Genomic DNA, 22,685 nt, shown 5'->3' with positions numbered 1-22,685 from the left:
GGTCAGTGGGAGGGACTGACCTTCAGTCTGGTTGGTTATGAGTACTGGCCATGACTGCAGTGGAGAAGCTGTGGTGTAGGGGCTGACCCCATGGAGCAGGATTTGATTTAGCAAGGCTCTGGTGCCTTCCCAGTCTGCCCTTTGTGTGTGTCCTCTGTGGAAGCAGCCAGGAGGTGTTCTGGTTTGGTCTGAAGCCAGCCACTGGGCATGTTGGCCCCTGGGGCCTCCTGGAATGAGCCACAAAGCAACCCACAAATGGTCACCACCTATGCTGGGCTTGGAGGTACCTGGAGTAGGGCAAGTTGAGAACCGAGGCTGGCTGCCGAAAGTGCCGAGCTTGGGGCTGCTCAACAAGAGGTATGGGGCATGCTGAGGCTCCTACCAGTCTTGATGTGGCTTCTTTATAGTTATAGAACATCTGGTCAGCTAGACTTCCGATGGTTCTCCAGGTTGATTGTTCTATAATTTAGTTGTGATTTTAATGTGTTCACAGATTGGCGCAGGCACAGTGTTTATCTACTCTGCCATCTTGGATCTCCCCCTTGCGTGGTTCTTTTAAAGCAAATTTAGATGTCATATAATTTAATCTGTAAATATTTTAATATGTATCTCTAAAAAATAAGGTCTCTTTTTTAAACATAATCACAATATCATACCAAATATCAATATCTTGATATCTGGTCAGTTAAAGATTTCCTGGCTCTTTTGCACCTATACAGTTTGTTTACATTAGGATCCAAATTGATTAATATATCTCTTAAAGCTCATTTAATCTATATGTTCTCTTTCATCTTTTTTCTTCTTAAACTTTATCTGTTGAGGTTATTTGCCTGTAGAGTTGTTGCTCATTTGTGCATTTTGCTATTCATATCCCCTTCATGTTGCTTAAAATATTTTCTTATCTCTCTCTTTCCCATAAATTAGTAGCTTATAAAGAGGCTTGATCAGATTCAGGTTTGACCTTTTTTTAACAAGATATTTCATATTGTGTACATCCATCAGAAGGTACATAATGTCTGGTTGTCTCTCTTTTTGAGATGTTAACAGCCATTAATGATCATTGCCTAGATCCATTAATTCATTAAGAGCTGCAAAATGCATTCTTCTATGCTTCCTTCTTCATTTACTAACTGGAACACTTCTCTAAAGAAGTACTCCTTATCAACTATTTATTTACCTTGAAATATTAGGTTGGTGCAAAAGTAATTGCTGCTTTTGCCATTATTTTTAACCTTTTAAGCCATAATTACTTTTGCACCAATGTAGTATATGATAGTTCAATAATAAAGGCAGAATAAATATTTAATTCTTTCCCTGTATTAACCAGTTTTCAAAATAATTAGTTAGATCTCTAACATTTTCCAAAAGTAACCAATACATTTTTTAAAGTATCATTATGAACTCATGAATTTAAACGTACTTGATGTTTCAATCCATTTTAGATATTCTTGTTATTGCTACTCATATTGTTCTGTCTTTAACCAGTGGAGAACTGTACAAGTTGGTGGTTAAGTCCATTTGACAAAATCCTAATAGTCCTAATATTTTTATTGCTTTCTGGTGTGACAGGAGTTGTACATTGGCTACCCCATGTCTAGAGTCAACCAGTTTCCTTTTAATGGGAAGTAATATCTAAAGATCGCCATCTGGGTGGTAGGGTGCCTGTTACTTCTGTATTGATCATTGCTTCTAGGCCTTTTCAGTGGACAGAGATAAGAAGTATTTTTTAAAAGACCAAATACCTCATAATTTCACACTGATACTTCCAATTCAAATTCAGGAATATAGGATTTTTATTTAAATTCTTCTTATATCTGAATTCCTTTGTTTCATACCAACATTCCTGACCCTGGTGCTGAAATAACTACTTATTTGCTTAATCCTACAATAAACATGTAAGTGAATCAAAATAATGTTAAGACTACCACCAACAGTATAATTACTGAAAACAGTTTAAGTTGTGTTTGTAGTTCTTTGGTCTTAGAATATATTCCACTAGAGATGAATATTCAAAATACTGCATTAAAGATACCTGGAAAGTTTCTAGGTACAGAGCTAGTATAACATATATATACACAATTATATTGCCATAAACCCTCTTTTTCACTTTTCCTTTTTCTCCTAGCATGGCATAATAGTAAATAGAGATACCCCATATTCCTTTTTTACAGCAGTATAGTACTCCATTGTGTAGATGTGCCAAAATTGATTTAGCTCTTCTTTATTGATTTGGATTGTTTATAGCATTTTGCTTTCCACAAAGTGTTTTAATGAATGGTTTTGTGTATTTTATATATTGAGTGTCTTCCTATTTTGTCAGTGTATATTTGTGATAGAATTTTGTAAGTAGGATTTTTGTGTCAAAGAGTAAATGTATTAGAATATTTATTGTCAAACTCTTTTCTGTAAGGGTTTGCACCATTTTTCATTTCCTTGAATAAAGTATGAAAGGGCCTTACCACAGCTTCGAACAAAGATTATGTTGTCAAACATCTCAGAATAGATTTAATTGGGATTCCTCTTATTCTGATGGAGGTTAAACTTTTTTTCATATGATTAAGTGTCATTTATACTTCTTTCCTACTGAAGTGTCTACTCTTATCTCTAGTCCCTTTTCCTATAGCATTTTGTGGCTCTCAGCTTCGTGATATAAGTTGCAACTATTGTAAACAGTTTTCCATTCTACTTTTTAGTTTGCTTATGGTAATTATTTTTGCTATTCAATTTTTTAAAATATGTGCATTATTATATGTATCACTTTTCTTCTTTTTCCTTTTGGATCTTGAGTAATAGTTTGGAAAGAAGCCCCATTCCCAAATTAAAGAGAAATTATTCTATGTTTTTCCAAGTTGTTTTTCTAGGACTTGTATGGCTTCATTAGACTTTAACATTTAATTCTGTTACATTTGAATTTATTTTTGTGTGTGCTGTGAAGAATGGATCCAATTTTATCTTTTCCATAAAGCTGTCAAGTTATTCCAATCTCTTTTATTAGAAACTGCATCTTCACCCATTGATCTGAGATGCTGCCCTTCTCATGTACTACAGTTCCAAATGCATTGGATTTCTGGATTTTCTGTTCTATTTCATTGGTCAGTTTGTCTATTCAAGGGGGCTACCCTCCTGCCCCCTACCCCGCTCCCTCAACCACATTGCTTTTTATTTTTCAGAATTGTCTTGGTTATTGTCCTTCTATATGAAATTTATAATAATTTTGTCTAGTTTCAGAAAAATTCCCGATGGCATTTTTATTATGATTACATTGCATTTAAATATTGAACTGAGAGATCATTGACATTTTTAGATATTGAGTTTTACAATCCAAAAACACAGTATATCTCTCCATTTGTTCAAGCCTTTTTTTTTTTTTTTTGGTCTTTCAGGGTGTTCTAGAATTTTCCTCACATAGATCTCAGACATTTCTAGTCAAGTTTATTCCTAGGTATTTATTTTCTTTTTGGGTCATCATATAAGAGGTCTTCTATTATATATTCTAACTGTTTTGTTTGTATGGATGAAGTATATTGGTTTTTGCATGATGATTTTCTAAATTGCTACTTTGCTAAATTCTGTTATTGTTCCAAATAATACATTTAAATTTTGTTTGCATTGAGTTGTGCACAGTAATCTCATGTTTTTAAAAAAGTTTCCTTCATTTTAATAACCATCTTCCACTTGTCATTTTTAATTTTGTGTGTTTGTGCTGTCTCAATTTTTTAAATAAGTAATTTTTTCACTGATGTATGATATACAAAAAGGAAATGTCATACATATGCATCTCAATTAATTTTCACAGAGTGGACATACCTGTAAAGCCCTACCCATATCAAGAAATGGAACGGTACTGGAATATATAACATCCAGAAATCCCATTGTGTCCCCTCCCAGTCACTGCAACTTCTCTACTCCTCAGGTAGATAACAAGTATCTGACTTCCAAAACTATGGATTCATTTCACCTGTTTGTCAACTGTATATAAATGGAATTATTGACATTACATTTGTGAGATTCTTCCATGTTGCTTCATGTAACAATAGTTCATTTATTTTAATTGCTGAATAAAATTGTATTTACTAATATGCCACAATTTAATATCTATTCCATTGTTGCTTAACATATATATTGTTTGTGGTGGCAATTAAGAATAATGCTACTATGAATATTCTTATACATGTCTTCTGGCACACATGTAAGCATTTCTGTGTGTTATATATCTATGAGGTGATTTCCTGGGTCATGAATCATGCCCCATGTTCAACTTTGGTAAATACTTCCAAAAACTTTTCCAAAATGGTTGTTCCAATTTATACCACACAAAACAGTATATAAAAATTCCTGCTGTTCCACATCTTTATTACACTTGGCATTAGTCTTTCTAAATTTAATTATTCTAGTTTTGGATTTATGTTTCCCTGATGACCAATGAGCATCTTTTCATACGTTTTGTTACCCATTTGGATATGATCATATCTGAAATGCCTGTTCACATCTTTGGCTATGTTTCTATTGGATTGTCTCTTTTTTATTTAAGGAGGTTCTTTATATATTCTAGGTACAAAACCTGTGTCAGATCTAAGAATTGCAAACATGGACTCCTACTCTGCATCCTAACATTTTAAGCCTCTAAATGAGTCTTTCCATGAGCAGTTCTTAATTTTTATGTAGTCAAGCTTATCATTTTCTCCTTTATGGTTAGTGATTTTTCTTATTCCTGTTTGAGAAATCTTTGCCTTTTACAAGATCATAAGGGTATTTTTCTACATCATATTCTAAAAGCTTAATTGTTTTACCTTACACATTTAAATCTACAGTCCATCTAGAATTGAATTTTTATGTGGTATAATGTGGGAATCCAGATTAATTTTTTTTTTGTATGGATATCCAATTGACCTGCCACAGTTTGTTCACAATTCTGCTCTACTTATGACTTTGTAATGTGACTTTTGCCATAAATCAGGTGTCCACGTCAGGGTCTATTTCTGGCTTCCCTCTTGCATTTCATTGGTCCATTTGCTAAGCTTGAATTGGTGTCACACTGTCTTAATTAATGTAGTTTGATATCCAGTGGTGTAGGCTCTCCAAATGTATTCTTCAAATCTACTTTGTCTCTTCTTGGTTCTTTACATTTTTAAAAATAAATTTTATAAACTTGTGAATTTCCCCTTCCAAAAAGCCTTGCAGGGATTTTGATTGTTTTTTTTTCCTTTAAATTAAAGTTTATTGGGGCGACAATTGTTAGTAAAGTTACATAGATTTCAGGTGTACAATTCTGTAATACATTATCTATATCTTACATTGTGTGTTCACCACCCAAAGTCAGTTCTCTTTCCATGGGGTTTTGATTGTTGCGTTGAGTCTATCAGTTGATTTGGGGAGAATTGACATGTTTATAACACTGAGTCTTCTAATTTATGAACAAATTATTCTTTCATTTATTTATTATATTGAAAGAATATATTCTTTCATTATATCAGGGATTTTACAATTTTTTCAGTAATATTTTTAAATTCTCTGTGTTGAAGTTGTGTGCATATTTTATTAGATTTATTCTAAGGTATTTAAAGTCAATGCTATTTATTATAAATGTTATTTTCTAATAGTTTTGTTTATTTATAAAAATACAATTGATTTTTGTAAATTGATTAGCTATTGAAACCTTGATAAATTCAATTATTAAGTATAATAATTTATTTTTAAATTATTTTGGACTTTTCCATGCACAATCATGCCATTTATACATAATGACAGTGTTTTTGCCCTGGCTAGGACCTCCAGTACCATGTTGAATACAAGTGGTGATAAAGTGTATCTTAGCTTCATTTCTGTCTCAGAGGAAATTTTTAGTACTACAGCATTAAATATTAGGTTTGCAGTAGGATTTTTTTTTTTACACTTTTTACCAGATTAAGAGTTTTTTTCCTATTCCTAGTTTTCTAGTCCTAGTTTCTGTTTTTTGTTTTTGTTTTTTAATGATCACATCATGAATTTTATCAAAATCTTTTTCTGTAACTATAGGATGATCACATAATTTTCATTCTAACTTTTAATGTGGTGAATTATATTAATTGATTTATTTTAATTGAGGTATAATTTTAATTAATGTCTTTTAATTGAAGTATAATAATTTACATACATTATAATGCACACATTTTAAGTGTACAACTTGATTAATTTTTGCATATGCATACACCCAAGAAACTACCATTTAGATCAAGATTTAGACTCTTCATCTACCAGAAAGTTCCTGTGTTCCTATTCTCAGTCAATACTTAGTAACCATTATTCTAATCTTTATCATCATGGATAAGTCATACAATACGTACTGTCAGTATTTGGCTTCTTCCACTCTATATAATGTTTTTAACTCAAGTGTTATATAACAACATGTTTTTAATTTCCAAGTAGAAGGTGCTGTTTAGTTTTTTATTTTATTGTTAATTTTAGTTTATTTCATTTTAGTCAGAGAGTGTTTCTTCTTAGAATGCACTGAGGTTTTCTTTGTGGTCCACATATAAGAATATAATTTTTAAAAATGAAACAAGAGATTTATTCTAAGAGTTTCATCTTAGAAGAAAGCCCAGATATTTGGAGAATCTCTTTAATCATCACAATATTCCTTTGAGGTAGGTGAGTAGAGCAGGTAAATATGCTCTAATCACCTCTTTCAGTGTTGTAATTGTATTCTATTGCTACTTTGGAAATCCAGTTTAAATGTTTTAATTTTAATATTTACTGAAGTTTTTGCTTACTGGGTTGTTGTTGTATAGTGGAGGGGTCACGGGCTTTCAAAGTCCAGCTCTGCCCTTCACTAGCTCTAACATTTATTTGCTTAGAATTACTTGTGTTGGTTTCCTTATCTGTAAAATAGAAATAATAGCCATTTAGTATTGTTTTTGTGATGACTGAATAAGATAACTTATATAAAGCATCTGGTAAGTGGAATAGGTAGGCATTTAACAGATAGCAGCTGTGGCTGTGATTGTTACTAGCTTTAAAAATATGCTTAGTCCACATGCTGTTCTCACCAACACATGAGAAAATGACATCTAGTTCTAGACGGACAGAGCAGCAAATAAGCCTGGATTGGGAGGAGCAAACATTCACGAATCAAGCCTTATTTCTCTGAATTGACATATTATCCCTACTCATATCCACATCCTCTAGGAAAAGCATCACGGTAAAGTATAGCAGTCCTTTAATCATTTGTGTGAATTATAATGTGGAGGATTCTTTCCAACATCAAGAAGTATCAAGGGCAAGTTTAATCACCAAGAGAGAAAAGGTCCTTATTAGAAGACAGGGAAGAAAGGCAGGAAATGGAAGTGACAAACCAAGATGATCAACTTCACTTTCTTCATTATTTGGCCCAGAAACAGGCCTTGCTGAGGATCATCAGTTGAAGCTACTGATCAGTTTTCCTCCACAAAGAGCACTGTCAAGTGCTTCTGCCTCTGGATTTCACATTCTTTTCCGCAGCAGTCTAAAATTATACCTTTCCTTCACCTGAGTGGTACTTTTAGTTTGTCCTTTTGGCTTGTCGCCAAATTCTTGTACTCAGACAGTCTCATTCATGACTATCTTCTAGTCTGAGAAGAATGAAGACTTGGGAGGGGGACGGGACAGTGCCGGGAGGAAAGGATCTGTAGCTGAGCCACAGGGAAACTCCGACCTGGGACATTCTTGTACTTCTCAAGGTTACAGGGATCAAGCTGCTTGCAGTCAGTTGTGAAGCGAAGGCTTTCCTCTCTCCTGTTGTGGTGGCAGTGGGAATGACTGGTTGTGATAATAACAGCGTACTCCAGGCCTGACTGATGCGGTGACAGCACCAGGCTTGCATGAAACCCACTGCCAAGGCATAAGACCTCACTGGTACTGTTGACAACCTCGTTTTCTACTTGACTCACATTGCAATCACCTGAGAAGCATGTTGTCCAAAATTTCAAAAGAGAGTCAAGCAGAATTAATGGACCAGAGGTAGCACTGAGTGGGCATTATATGACAGGTAACAAAAAGTCAGATAAAAAACAAACAAAAGGTCAACCAAAGGGGGTGTAAGGTGTGGTTGTTGAGACACATGCTTATCATATTCAAGTCCTAACAGGTTCAGCTGGTTTTGTATGGCGATGTTGCCACTTACTGTCTCATAACAAAATTATCACTAGGTAAGTCTGCATGTAGTTAGCTCACCCACTGGTTAGTGCTCAGCCATGATATACCTATCTTTATTAGGTTTTAAATTTTCTCTCCCAAATCATAACTTTCTCATAAAAGTGACTTCAAAACACAGGTTTTATGTGTACCCATGCTTATGTTTTGGTTCAGCAATTTTTTATGTCAATTTTTGAATATACTTATAAAATAGAATGAGTTAGTTGACTTTTCAAAATTTGTGGTATTTCAGGAATGACTTTGTATATTATCGTTTTAACTTGTAAACTTTAATTTTCATCGCTAGTTGAACAGTGATGTAATAATGAATGCAGAAATCAACAAAAAGGGTTGGAAAATGGAAGTGAGATAGAGATGTCACTTAACATGAGCTCAGCTGGATCTGGACCCTGTTGAAGACCCAGAAATCACGCTTGTGCATCAGCCCCACGAGGGAGGTCTGGAGTGAGGATCAACCCTGGAGGGAAGAACTCATACCAACTCAAGGGTACACAAGAGTCCTACAAATCAGAATGCCTATTTTATGAATTCAGTGAGAAATATAACCAAATACTCGGGTTGACATAAAATTCTCTGTATAGTAAAAGTATATGAGAAGCCAAATCATAATCAGAGGCCAGCTTTTGGATTTAACCAGAAATTATCCTCAGGAATCAGAAATAGTCAAAACCTAGGTGAATGGTATATTCCCTTCCTATAGACAGATCCACTTGGGAAATAGGAGATTGCTTGACGAACAGAATCAGGAGTTTTATATTAGTGGAGTTTTATATTAACAAAATGTTTAAAAGAATTAGAAAAAACAGCTTCAAGTATCTATCCAATACAAACAATAATCTTGCTAACTGCTTTGACCTTTGATTTATAGCCAAACCAGGCACCAGAAATATTCTCAGACTCTAGAGTTAAGACTTCCTCTTCCAATGACAGCACATTGGTAGACAGTTTCTAGAGCCTTCTTTTTCCCCCAAATGGCTGAAACACCCCCCTCTTCCTATCCATTTCAATACACACCCCCACTTCTTTTTTTTTAATTAAAGTTTATTGGGGTGACAATGGTTAGTAAAGTTACATAGATTTCAGGTGTACAATTCTGTAATACATCATCTATAAATCCCATTGTGTGTTCACCACCCAGAGTCAGTTCTCTTTCCATCACCATGTATTTGATCCCTTTTACCCTCATCTACCACCCTGCTCCCCCCCTTATCCTCTGGTAACTACTAAACTATTGTCTATGAGTTTTTGTTTCTTTCTTTGTTTTTATCCTTCTGTGATTCTAACATACTAAGTTGAATATTTAATTTATCTGTTTTCAGCCTTTCTTCCTTTCGAATGAGAATTTAAATAATAAATTTGCTTTCAAGTGCCACATTAGCTATGTCTCATAAGTTTTGGTTGATAAGCCAAATTAAAAAGTAATGAAATTACTACCAACCAAAATTTATGAGATGGCTAAATTGGCACTTGGAAAATTACTAAATATATATTTAAAATTATCTTTTGTTATTGATTTTTTAAAATTGCATTGTGTTCAGAAAGTGTATTTTATGTAATACGGATTTCAGAAATATGTTGAATATTGCTTTATGGTCTAAATTAGAATACAGGCAACTTTAAAAAATATTACATGTCTGCTAAAAGAATATGTATTCTTCAGTTTCAGGTGTATTACTCTATAGCCTTATTTTGATAATTCAAATATCTGATGACTCTCACTAATGCAAGCGTATTTCCTCATGCATTTGTGCTTTTCACTTTACTTGATAGGATTCTTTCAGGCCTGGTTTTATAATGGACTCCTTTTCTGCCAGGTGTTTGGAGTAGTTACCAACTCAGGAACTCTTTAACTGAATTTTCATCTGGGAAGGTCTGTGTGGCTGCACAGGCAGTAAAAATTCCAGCCCCAAAGTTACACGAGAGCAGCCTGAGGTGGCTGGGACTATTCAGGGGTCCATATTTTCTTCTCTTCCTAGAGCCAAAGCCACGATCAGTATGTATATTCAACATCTCTTTCTGTGGGGCACATGTTTTCTTTAGTTTACTGACTGAAGGTGTCACCTTTATGCAGTTTCATTTTTATGGAGAGGCCATTACTTTGAATTCTTATGTTGGAAAAGTCTGAGGTCCCTGTCTTGGTCTAAGTTTTTAGAACTTCTTTCCTCTCTACCTTAATAGAATTGGGTGACAATATCTCAGTTTGTTATGGGTACTATTAGTCAGATTAGGTTAAGTGATGTTGCAATAATAAATCAACTCTGAATGCTTTACATGTTATTTCTTGCTCATACTGCCTAATTTGAGCAGATTAGTGGAGAGTTCTGCTCTGTTGAATCACCTAGGAACCTAGTCTGATATAGGTTTCGCCATCTCGGCTTGTGACTAGGCATTTGCTAAAGCAAAAGAATGGAAGAGAGCAGAGTATTTCACTGCTTCAGTTCTGTAGTGATTCATATCACTTCTGCACACATTTCATAGATAATTAGTAGGCACACAAACCTGATTATCTTCAAGTGGACTGGGAAGTATAGTTTTCTGGACATGCAGGAAGGAGGAAAATAAAATAGGATTTGGTGATCATATACCATTGTCTCTGGGATATCCACTACCTGTTACCTAATGTTCTGAGCATTCCTAAGTCCTTGAGTTATCAGCTTCAGTTTACAAGCAATAATTAACCTCCTATTCCTAAGTTCTTCAAAGATGTTATATATGATTTAACATTTATATAATGATAAATCAGGCTTTAAAAAAATAATTTGAAACCTTCAAATCCATAATGTGTACTCTGAGAAACTGCAAAGCTGACTGGACTCAATTTGATTTTAAGACCAATCAACAAAAAATATGTATATATAGTGGTAGCCCCATAAAGGTGAACATGAAAAGTGTATCTCTGGGCATTTCACTTTTCAGTAGAGTTGGGTGCCTCCTTGTAAGATTTGGCAGTCTGGCTCCAGAACCCAGAAGCTTAAGCACACCACCATAGTGTCTAGGAAAGCTTTTAAACATGCAAATCTTACGTACTTTTGGCTGTGTAGGACTCCCTTACATATGGAAACATCCATTTCTTCTTTAAAAGTTATTTAAGGAGGAGCACAAGGTATTGGACTACATAGGGACATCCATAGAAGCCTTATAAAACTTTACATACAACTGTGTGACTGGGACAAAATTCACTTAGAGCTGTTCTGTTGGCTCCCGACTGTCTGCTCTCTTGTTTTAGACACTTTACCTGACTTCTTTAACAATGTAGGTGTGTTCTTTTGTTTTTCCAGCAGAGTTGTAGGAAGGCCCATTGTCTCTTTTCCTCAACTGCAGGTGAGTTGCTAGAGGGACTAAAAATGGAACAGCCAATTCTCTTTAACTCTCTGATGTATGTGTGAATTTTAATAAGTACTTTCTGAAGTTAGGCTCCGACTGTCAAGTAGAAATATAATAATAGCAGGCAATAGAATAATACTAAAGGCAGATACTTGCTGGAGAGATTCTCCTAATTGATGCTTGCTCCTTATTCCTTTAAGGCTAATCTGGAAGTGGGATTGAAGGGATAACTCATCATGTCTTTCGTCCTTCTTGAGCTGGAGAGAAATACTTTTGTTGACTCAGTGGCTGTCATGAGCCAGAGGGGCCCACGATCTAGGGTGAAGCCCTTGCAGACTTAATTAAGCATGTTTTGACTAAATTTCCTCCCAGCCTTAAATTCATGATGCAAACACTTTATCATATTTGAAAATGGAGTGAGACTACTCTTCCCCTTCTCATTTTGGCACTTGGGTTCTCATGATGGGTATATGTGGGCGGGGACATGGGGGGAAACTGAGCTTTAGAGGCAGATGAAACCTGATTTTACTTATAAGATGTGTGACTCTCAGCACATTACTTATTTCTTTATTTTGTAACCTGGGATTCATAATACATTCTGCGTTGTTGTGAAGATGAGTGATACGTGACATATAAAAGATATTCAGTAAATAGTAGCTATTGTTATTCACTGTGATGCTTAAGAGGTATTAGGAACTCTACATTACATTCAATTTCTGTGGCCATCCTAAATTTTACTTTTGCTTGGACCGTATTTCCAGAATGTTAACAGATTACCTGGGAAATGGCTCTCCTTTAGGTAGATGAGACTGTCAAGTTTGAAGAGGTATATAAGAAATATCACAGCAGGAGCAAATCTTCAAAAATAGGGTAATGCAAACATTTTACCCCAAATAAACTATGTTTATACCCCATTAGCATCCTGTGTGCCAATACATCTTTGAAGTCATTTCCTTTTTCAGTGTGTCATTTTCTTTATCTGTAAAATGAGAGTGTTAGCTAATCTCCAAATTCTATTCTAGCTCAAACCTCCTATTAGTTTACTGATGAGGGGAGAGATGGCATGATTTAGATTCTTTTTTTAGGAACTATGGGTTTCAATTATGAAATTGCTCCCTAAGAAGCAACTTACTTTCTAGTATCTGTTCTAGGAGGTAGAGGAAGGCTGTGAGTCTCAAGAACAGAGTATTTCTATTTTAACCGCAAAGCTTTGTTGTACAACAAAAGTACACATTACCTGCAAATTAGAGGAATTAATTGGACTACAAGACATCTATGAACTCAAAATATCTGAAGCTAGGAAAACAGGCTGGCCTCAGAAACACAGCACATGACCATTTCCTATGGCCCCTTCCATTTCTGTTTTAAGACACAACCCCTGAACACATACATTTATTCCTTGAAAAATATTTTTCACACTGCTTGGGCATAACCTGGGCACAGAGCGGCAACAAACATTCCCCACCCACACAAGTTGACCAGTGTGACATCATTCATGCTATAACAAACCTTGCATTTAGAATGCCAGAGAGATATTAGTAATGTACTCTAAATGTTTCGAATATGGTACTATATAAATCTGACTTTTAATACTTTAATAAGTAGGAAATAAGAACAGCAATTTCAGGTTTCTGAGCTTCCTGAAAATGGGGACTGCTTATTCATCTATATTTCCTCAGCACCTTTCATGGGTAAGAGGATATTTAAATATTGAAGAGAATATTTAGTATTTGTGCCAGGGATTTTTAAATTGAATTATTTTTGAGTTAGCAGAGCTCTTTCTCAAGTGTTTTACTAATTTTTCTCAAGTCATTACTTTTATGTTGATTATCTCATTTAATCTTTAAAAAAATAAAGTCCCATGAGTTATTTTGAAAACTAGGAATAATCCTTCACCTGGGATGCAGTAGTGAATTAAAAGCCCATCTACCCTGTGAGACCAGTCATTTCTCTCCAGCTCCAACTATCAAATATTCCTAAAGAACATGTGCTTTGGAGCAAGGCAAAGTGTTGTGTCCTAGCTGTGTAAGTTGGAAACTTAACCGTTGCTTAACCAGTCAACCTCAGTTTCCTTGCCTGTTAATGTCTTTTCTTTTGTTGTTGTTTCCGTTTTAGTCAATATTAGACAGAATGTATATGAAACCTCTAGCACAATACCTGGCACATGGGGGAGCTATTATTATTGTCATTATGAATCTGTTTTCCCCTCTGGCAAGATACGACATTTTCTGCTGGAAAATCAAGACCTGGTACTCCTCACTTTACTAAATTAAGGCAATATCCCTTTTTTGGCCTGAGAAGAAGATGTGGGATTTCTGAATTATCACATGAAATGAAAACTGCTAAGCCCTTTACCCAAGGGCAATCCCCTGAGTTCCTGAGCATCTACTCAGCCTGACCTACTGGAATAAAGAAAAGTAAGGACAAGTTCCCCATGCAGAGCTGACAGATTCATGTGCAAACGCCCTCTCTGATTCATACAAGGGAGGAAATCATCCTGTCCTTTTCAGAAGCCAGCCTCATTTGCAGAGACTCTGGGGGCTCTGAGAGTTTGGCTGTGTTCTGAATGGTTGGTGATGACCAAATTGGTGAGGAATATAGCTGAGCAGCAGGGCCTCACAGAGGTACTGCGGGTAATTAGAGATTCATTACAATCCCATAGTTTGTATCATGGCTCAGGGTCAACATAGGGTCACTGCACATGGCAAACTTAGGGAGCTGTGTCTGGAAGGATGACGCCAGCTAGGAGAGGCTGAGAGGTGAAGCGGACAGGATCGAGGAACCAGGGGGGCTGGGGCACAGATTCACAGCCAGGGACCAGCAACAGCCCGGATGTGGGGCAGTGGGCCCTGAAGACCTGGGGAGGGGAGCAAAACACAGGCAGCTGAACTGGCTTCCCTACCGCCATCCCTGCCATCTCCAATTAACCTTCTAGGCTAAGGGTTCCCAGAGGCTGGCATGTCAGGGGCCAGTGCGATTTCAAAAATAATTGGGGCCTGACATGGGGTAGCCAACTTTTTATTTTGCAGAGTAAGGACATTGAAAACAAACAAAACAGTTGCCATCCCTATCATCATCATTTCAGAAGAGAAAGGGGATTTTTACACTAAATAATGTAGAAAGGACATAATCTCAGGATAAATGACGGTCACGTAAATTTAATTAATTTAGCTCACCAACTTGCGGTTATTTTTCTCATTACCATGAAGACTTATGAAAACTCTCTTGCAGACTAGCTTTAGGTTTTCCCTCCAGATTTTCCATAAAGGCAAGATCCAGGGAACAGTTTTGTTAAGGATATTCATGGAGAGAAAAATAACACTACAAACTTCATAAACCTGATGAACTTCGTGAAGAAAAACTTTTTTGAAGATTTCTTCATGAAGGACTTTTAAGAAAAGTGCTTTCCATTCTTTCTCTATGTATTCTTTTCACTCTACATTTAAGACGAAAAGGGGGGAAAAAATGAAAAGCTTATCTGTTAAATCATTTCATTAGGATGGCATCTAAAGTTCTGTTATAAAAATGTTCCAGTGTATTTAAATAGGATTTTTGACCATGTATTTCTTTTTGGTGACATAGCAGTAACTTATACTTGTAGAGTTCTTTCATTTGTAAATGGCTTTCACATTTATAATCTTATCTGATTCTCTAACAAACCCTGTAGGCAGTTATTATTATTGTTATAATTATTATTACCCATTTTATGGATGAGGAAACTGAGGATAAGATTTGCTCAAGTTTGCACGTTTGATAAGTTGTGGAACTAGGACTCAAACCTATGTCCTCTGGTTCTAAATTCTGTGTTTCTCTATTCCATGCAACAGAAAAAGGTACCTTGACATTTTGCCATGCTCAATCTATTTTATTTTTCAGACTAAGATTATCACGCTTTAGGAAACTCTTATAAAGAACCAAAAATTCAATCAGGATAGACCGGAAATTAAAAGCGATGTTCTCAGTCCCAGGATACTCTAATTATGAACAGTGGATCACCTCAAACAGGAGCATTTTATTATCCCAAGAGGACTACCCTATTACACAAAAGAGAAAAGCAGAAAGCATTTCATTAACAAAACAACAAAGAAGTGTCAGTGCTTCACCTGTAGCTGAGTTTGTGTTTATACTTTTAGATTTGTTTTCCTTTAAAGAACATTTTTGTACCTCTTTCTGCTCCATCAAATGAACTAATTTAATTTGATGCTAATTTGTACACATTCAGAGCTGGGAGATGTCTCCTTGCTCTAAAGTATTCCATCCAAAGGATGGTGGATGGGAGGCCGTGGGGCAAGGGGAATGCAGTTTGGGTAAGGGACAGCTGGGATGTGTTCCCTTGTATGTGACCAGCCAGACTGCAGGTGGCTTCTGCACTGGTACAAGCTGAGGGACAGGATGGACATGCGCTGGCCCTGCCTAAGCTTCCCTCCACCCGTGTCTGGATCTCCCCTGCGTCTCTGCCTGAATACTTGTCTAGCAGAAGTTGAAGTGCTTCTTAAAATTTGGGCCTGCTCTCAAGTTTATTTCCATTCCAATACTAATGCACAGCAATTAATATAAAAGGAGGAATTAGTTTTTCAGAGACAGAAGGTCTTTGACCTTCCAGATTAAAATCAGGGATTCTCTTGTCTATATCCCTTTGAAATAGTGAAGGGCTTTGTGTTTCGCTTTTGCAGAATGGGTAGACCAGACTTCTAGGTAGGTTGGAACTAATAGCTTTTTAAATTCTAAAATTCTTTGAAATAGAAAGGAATTGTATAATTTATAGTTTTTATACACTAATGTGGAAGTGTGTCTCATTTGCCTGATTAATGGAGCCAAGATGTGATCCTAATTAGTTCCTAACCTTAAGATTAAAAAAATTATTTTTCTAAATTAAAATAAGGTCTGTATCTGAGTTAATAAAATTGCACTAGGGTTAATTTCTTGGTTTTGAAACTGTACTATGGTTATGTCTAATGTAATCATTGGTGGAAGCTGAGTGAAGATTACATGGAAACTGCATATTTTAGCAACTTCTTCAGCCTTAAACTATTCCAAAATTAAAGTCATTAAAAAATTAAAAACAACTCTTCATACAGCTTTTTCCCAGAAAGCTAAGAAGTCTCCAAGCCAAAAACATTAGTGGAAAGATGATGTATCATGTATCCATATCCTTAGAATGAGGATTTTTTTTTGTCTAGATAGTTCAAAACAATAATTTCTTTGCTTGGTACTTACCATATGTTTCATGAATAGCTGATTATCTCTCTCATGTATTAGCTGGCCAAAGGAACGCCACTTAGAATTAATATAAGTTACCTTTCTATTTGAGAAAGTTCTGTAAGAGTGACTTTTGGGAATTGATAATAGTTACCATCCATTGTGGAAGTCACTTATCCCATGGGCTTCATATCCCTTATCTCATTTAATCCTCACAATAACCCTGGGGGTAGTTATTATTGTTCCATTTTTACAGCTAAGAGGTTGAGACACACAAAAATTGAGTAGCTTATTCAAAACCATCCAGCTAAAAGGGGCAGACTCTCTCCAACAAGTTCTTGAAAGTCCTATGTCACCACCAAAGTTTGTCACCTGCTGAATTTTGACAAGAAGTGTATATTTTCTAATTCATTAAACTATTCTTTGACATATAGCCTGTTTTGCTATACAGGTTTATTCTACTGTAAATTCATCATTCAATTATTCATTGATTGACTCATTCATTCAACAAACATTTATAGAGTGCCTAAAATGTTTCAGGCATATAGACTGCAGCAAAAACAGAAATACAGAATAATGCTCTGCCTTCACGGAGGTAAACAAGTAGATATGTAAATATTAAAAAAAAAAAAAAGCAGTAATCCTATTGAAGAAAAGTAAGGAGAGCAAGGGGAATGGAGGACACAGTGGGAGTGAGGTGGGGGATAAGGCTATTAAGATGAAGGGCGGGGTCTGGAGAAAGCCTCTCTGAGGAGATACCAGATAAGCAGAGACCTAATGAAATGAGGGGAAATGTCCCAAGGGAAGAGGAACAGCAAGTACACAGGCCCTGAGGAGGCACATTGGGGTGACCAGTGGGGCTGGTACTCAGTGAGCCAGGAGAGTGGGAGGAGACACAGTGGGATTTTGTAGCTTGTGGTAAAGAATTTGGGTTTTGTTGTGTGATAGGAAGCTACTGGAAAAAGACACAGTCAAATTTACCTTTGAAAGGCAACACTCAGGCTGTTGCCTGGAGAGGTGTGTGTAAGAGAGCCAGGGTAAAATCAAGGGGACCAGTCAGGGGACCTTGGTAGCTTAAGTGAGGGTAGCACTTTCCTTCCACCCTGGCTCTCTAAGAACTGTGACTTCCTGACAATAAACTCTAATATTGAATGTCTTTTGGCTTAACAATGCGGGGATCCCAACCTGCCAAAGCTGTGGCCATAGAACAAATAACACATTTTGTATTCTGAGTGTCTCTGGGAAAGGACAGGCAGAAGGGAACAAAGGGTGTGTTTATTTTGCCATTGTCTCTAACAATGGATAATGGTCATTCAACTCCCAGAGTACTTATTTCTGCCCCACTAATTTTTACATGATCACAGGTGGCCTTTTTCTGCAACTTCCTTTAAGGATATATTTCTTCTTTCCAAGAATACTGGAAGTTTCTAAGGGCAGATAACTGTATTGATACGCATACAGCTCTTGTGCTCAATGACTAGAAATGTAGCATAACATAGAGAATGTTAAGAATGTGTACTTTTAAAATGAATTAATAGTTAGGTAATTGAATGGGTCCGCTTGAAGTATGGCATTTATTTATTAAAGTTGAGGCTAAGAAAATTCCTTGGTTTTGTTGGATGTCTCCTTGCTCAAATGCATACTTTCCAAAGGACTTTCTTCAGACTACTATTCCACAGGATGTTAATAGATTGTATTTGAAAACAGGATTTTGTGGTCAGGTTTTGGGGTATCTGTGCGTCAAATGGAATTACATAAATTTCTTCACTGTAGGACTTCTCAGTGGTTTTAGTATGCTAGTGTCCATTGTGAATATCCAAGGAGTGACATAATTTGTAGTCTTTCACTAACTTATTTGGCCATGGAACTCTTTTTTTCATGAAACTATTTTCCAGAGACTAGAGTTATGAATGTACATACTTTGCAAAAGATTTCAATGGAAATCATAATAGATAATAAAGTGGGTAGGCTTTTCTTCTGACTGTTATAAAAGACCAAAGACGGTTGCAAGGAAGAATAATTAGCAAAGGTTTGATTGTCTTTTTCCAAACTGATCATCAGAAAGACAGTATTTAAACATACTTCCTGCTCTAATCTTAGCAAAATGCTGACTGTGCTTAGCATCCTGGTGTAAAATACAGAATTCACTCAATTCAGTTTTCTATTAGAATTTATTGTTAAATGGTCAGTTAATTTGTTGGAGTCTTTAAAAAGGGTTCATTTACCAATCATTTCCTTCAACAATGAAATTTAGCTACAACCTGTACCAGTTTGTGGCTGGATATGATTTCTGCAGACCCACAGTTGTGGTCACTGCAGTACTTTATTTTTTCACAGTTTCACCTGGGCCTGGAAATACGGAATCTGATCCAGTTCTGCTTGCCTTCCATGATCATGTGACCAGGAAGCAGCTGTAAGCAGACTACACCATCAAGAAATGGCTACAGTGGTCTGGGCGGGGTCTCTTGAAATTAATCCATGAGTATCATCCTGAGCATAATGAGACATTCAGACCTACAGCAGTTATGAGAATGGTCTGGTTAAGGAGCCAAAAGCAACAGAAACAGAACATTTAGAGACTAATTAGGTGCGAAACCGAGTGGTACTGACTATATATTATAACTGAAATATTTTAGTGATTCTGAGAGAGGTGGTGCTCACCTTTCTTCCATTAGGATGCATCAGAAGCAGGTTGATAATAGCTGCTGATAACAGGTATACTGAAAAAGACTATATATTGAAAGAATTCAAGAAACCCTATGAAAAATGATATTGTACTCCAGGAAGCCAAGAGGCAGACAAATTTTACATCACAGTGAATTTTCTATGACAGATATAAAATCTTACTCCCTATGCAGCCCTCTACTAAGATAAGATCTTAATAGTTGTGGCTCATTGCTTGGCCTTTGTTCAGTTAATTTTAATGTATGTTTTCTGGGAGAGGATTAACTGAGATAATTGCTGTTTAACTTTACATCAGTAGCTTATAACTCATAATATAGTAGTAATGTATTCTGATAAGGTGTTTTTGTTTCAGTGCAAGCAGTTTTACAGCTCTCGGGCAATGAAATTTATTTGTGGCACAAGGTGCTCTTTCAAGAAGTAACAAGCAGTTGATATTTCTCCATTTTAGAAAGAGAGAAACCAAGATGCCAAGGAACAGAGATTGTGGAAGCTCTTCTGGAATAGATCCCGGACTTTGTGAGCTTTGGATCAATGCATTATGTTGAATTACAATATACTTGTTATGCCACCATTTTGCAAGACCCAATGTGTCAATGGTATGCCCTCCTCTGAGGTGAGTTCCTGAGTTCCCATTGCCTCGGTTATAGTCCAACCTTCTTAGTGTGGCTTAAAAAGCCTTCTGCCTACGACTTCACACACACAGTTAACTTGACCTGGAAAAATCTCCATTCCCTACCTCTCTTGGTGACTCCTTCCTTTTTCTCTAGGCCTTCCCTGCGGCTGTTCCCTGATTCCACTCGCACTCCTTCCTGTTACCTCCCATTCCTCACCTATCTGATGCACATGGACGTGCGCCCAGACACACATAGATAAGTACTTCTGCCAGCAATACACTGTTCTTAATGTTTATCTTCTCACCAGTCCCTAAGCTCCTTAAAGCAGATGCCACAACTCTCTTACTCATCGTTGTAGCTCTCTCGCCAAAGTGCCAGGAAAATTGTTGTTCAATTAAAGAATAAATGAATGACTAAAGAGTGTCTCTATGATATTTACAGTGTTCATAACTTAGTGATTTTCCTGGTAGCTCTATTATGGGTTTTTTTTTATATCTTAGTTAAAAGTTAGTGGTACTAAAATTATTTTTTTAAATAGTTTATAAGCATCAATTAATATTCCCATAGAGTCGAAGTTCTCATACCTGAAAAGAATGTAGGTTCTAAAAGAATTGCTATAAAAGCCAATTGTAATAACTATGTTTATCAGATGGGCACGAGACTTACCGGGGTGATTACTTCATAAGGTGTATAAATACCTAATCACTGTGTTATACACCTGAAACTAATATAATATTGTATATCAACTGTAATTGAAAAATAAATTTAAAAAAAAAGCCCAAAGTCTTAAGAGTAGCAAACATTCTTCCTTACTTTTTGTAAGCTCCTTAGAAAAAGTTAGTGTGCATTTCAGGTCTGAGGGACATCGAGTATAACAAGCATGTCCTGGGCATCTGAAGATACGAGTATAACACTGGCCATTTCAGTTAGTCAGCCTAGGGTATGGAGTATTTTGCAGTTTTTCTGAGGCATAAAAGTTAATCACATGAGCTTTGCCTTTGAATTGTGAAAATGAATCATTTTAATGTTTGTTTTTCCATGCGTTATTTAATGCAGTAACTCTTAAAAATTAAAAATAAATGTTATTTTTCCAACAATACCCAATGAATGAGATTTAGTGACAACTGAAAAAGCAATAAATTTGTAGTGTGAAGATATGCACAGAAAATAATTTATGGGATATCCAGGATCATGTAGAAACATTTCCATTTTCTCTAGCCTGGGCTTAGGCACTTGGGGGGTATCCCTCATAAAGGTCTCGTATGCACATTTGGCATTTTAGCACAGTGTAACTGTCATCCCAGGATAGAAGAGAATTGTTGCCACTGATTATAACACATAGGAACATTTTCCTGTGCTTGAAAAATATATTTAAATATATATTGGCTGGAAATAGCATTAACAACACACTGTTATTTTGTGAAGGACCAGAAAACATTTGAATGTTCTGATAAAATGTTTGCCAACTTAGTTTGTCTAGGGTGGGATTGGACTAGAATGATTGTTTGGTGTATCTGTTTCATTATCTAGTTCTTCCTGAATGGGGGAGATTTCCCTTCACTCACTGTGCCCTGGCCCCTGAACATTGCTCTATCATGGGAAGCGACATACTCTTGCCTTTGGTGATTCAAAAGCAGGGCCAGGTTTGTGAATATGTGACTTGAGCGGTCACACAGGTCCCCCCTCTCGAAAGGGTCAGCACATGGTTTCGTGCTTTCCTGTTATTGTCTTTAAATTCTTAACAATTTTATGTTTGAACTTGTGTTTTCTAAGTTAAGTCCAGTGGGGCAATGGAGCATGAGCTTGAGCAAAGGAAATGCACAGAATGTGAGTGTCACCATTCCTTTCCTCATTCGCATATAGAATGCACGATGCCCCATAAGCACAGAATTCTGGTGGACCCACGCTGTGTGGGACTTCATTGAGACCCAAATTGAATACAGAACTTGCTTCTAATGAAGAAACAAAGCAATGGCATTCTCAGAACTGCGCTTTCGCAGTTCTTCCAAGGAATCCATTAAATCCTTTCTTACTTGTTTACTTCCTTGTATTAGTCACCCACTAATGCTGAAAATGATGATAGAAGGAAAGTGAAAGATAGGGCAACACCTAGTTCAGTCTTTCTTTACTCATCAATGAGCCAAAGGTAGAAGTATTGGTAGAACGTGGATGTATCAAGAAATGAAATAAAAACTATTGAGTTAGATTTGTGTAATGTTTTGACTGTTCTGAGAAGAACAAACTGCATATGCATGTATGAGCTATGAAAAACGAATTGTGTAATTGCAATGATTTTGCATTTGAGTTAAATGCTCTTTTATAAAACTGGCATTGCACAATATAAAGATGAATTATAAAAATCATGCTAATAATTTAAATTTCTAATTTTGTTCTTTACTTAGAAGGGCATGAAATAGCAAATAAAAAACACCATGAAAAGTCGAGAAGAAGAGACCACCGATGTTGTTCTAATACCTTTAATTGTACATTTTTTTTTGCTTTTTAAGCATAAGGGGTCCCACATTTGCATTTGGCTCTGGGTCCTACAAATCTGCGGCAGCCCTCGTCACTGGGTCTCTGCTGACAGCCACCAAGATGCTGGAGCTTCTGACCCTCACTTTCCTTCCCAGGCTTACTTCTCTAGAGAGAAAGCAATTGTAAAGGGCCTGGGGGCTGCTCATATTTCCAGAATCC

At 36.3% G+C, this 22,685-nt stretch overlaps 1 long non-coding RNA gene across 2 annotated transcripts in view; it reads left to right on the top strand.

The window, feature by feature from the left end:
• Positions 1-21,440, top strand: part of LOC109450251 (uncharacterized) — a 302,164-nt gene extending 280,724 nt beyond the window's left edge. For both annotated transcript variants that reach the window (XR_012497620.1, XR_012497621.1), the window contains 2 exons: positions 19,030-19,105; positions 19,730-21,440. This is a non-coding gene — a long non-coding RNA (uncharacterized LOC109450251). The remainder of the gene's footprint in view (positions 1-19,029; positions 19,106-19,729) is intronic.
• Positions 21,441-22,685: the final 1,245 nt, after the last annotated feature.

This window comes from Rhinolophus sinicus, linkage group LG01 (assembly GCF_036562045.2).
Source record: "Rhinolophus sinicus isolate RSC01 linkage group LG01, ASM3656204v1, whole genome shotgun sequence".
Classification (NCBI taxonomy): domain Eukaryota; kingdom Metazoa; phylum Chordata; class Mammalia; order Chiroptera; family Rhinolophidae; genus Rhinolophus; species Rhinolophus sinicus.
The sequence above is the reverse complement of the archived record's forward strand: the minus strand, read 5'-3'. Positions and strand labels throughout refer to the sequence as shown.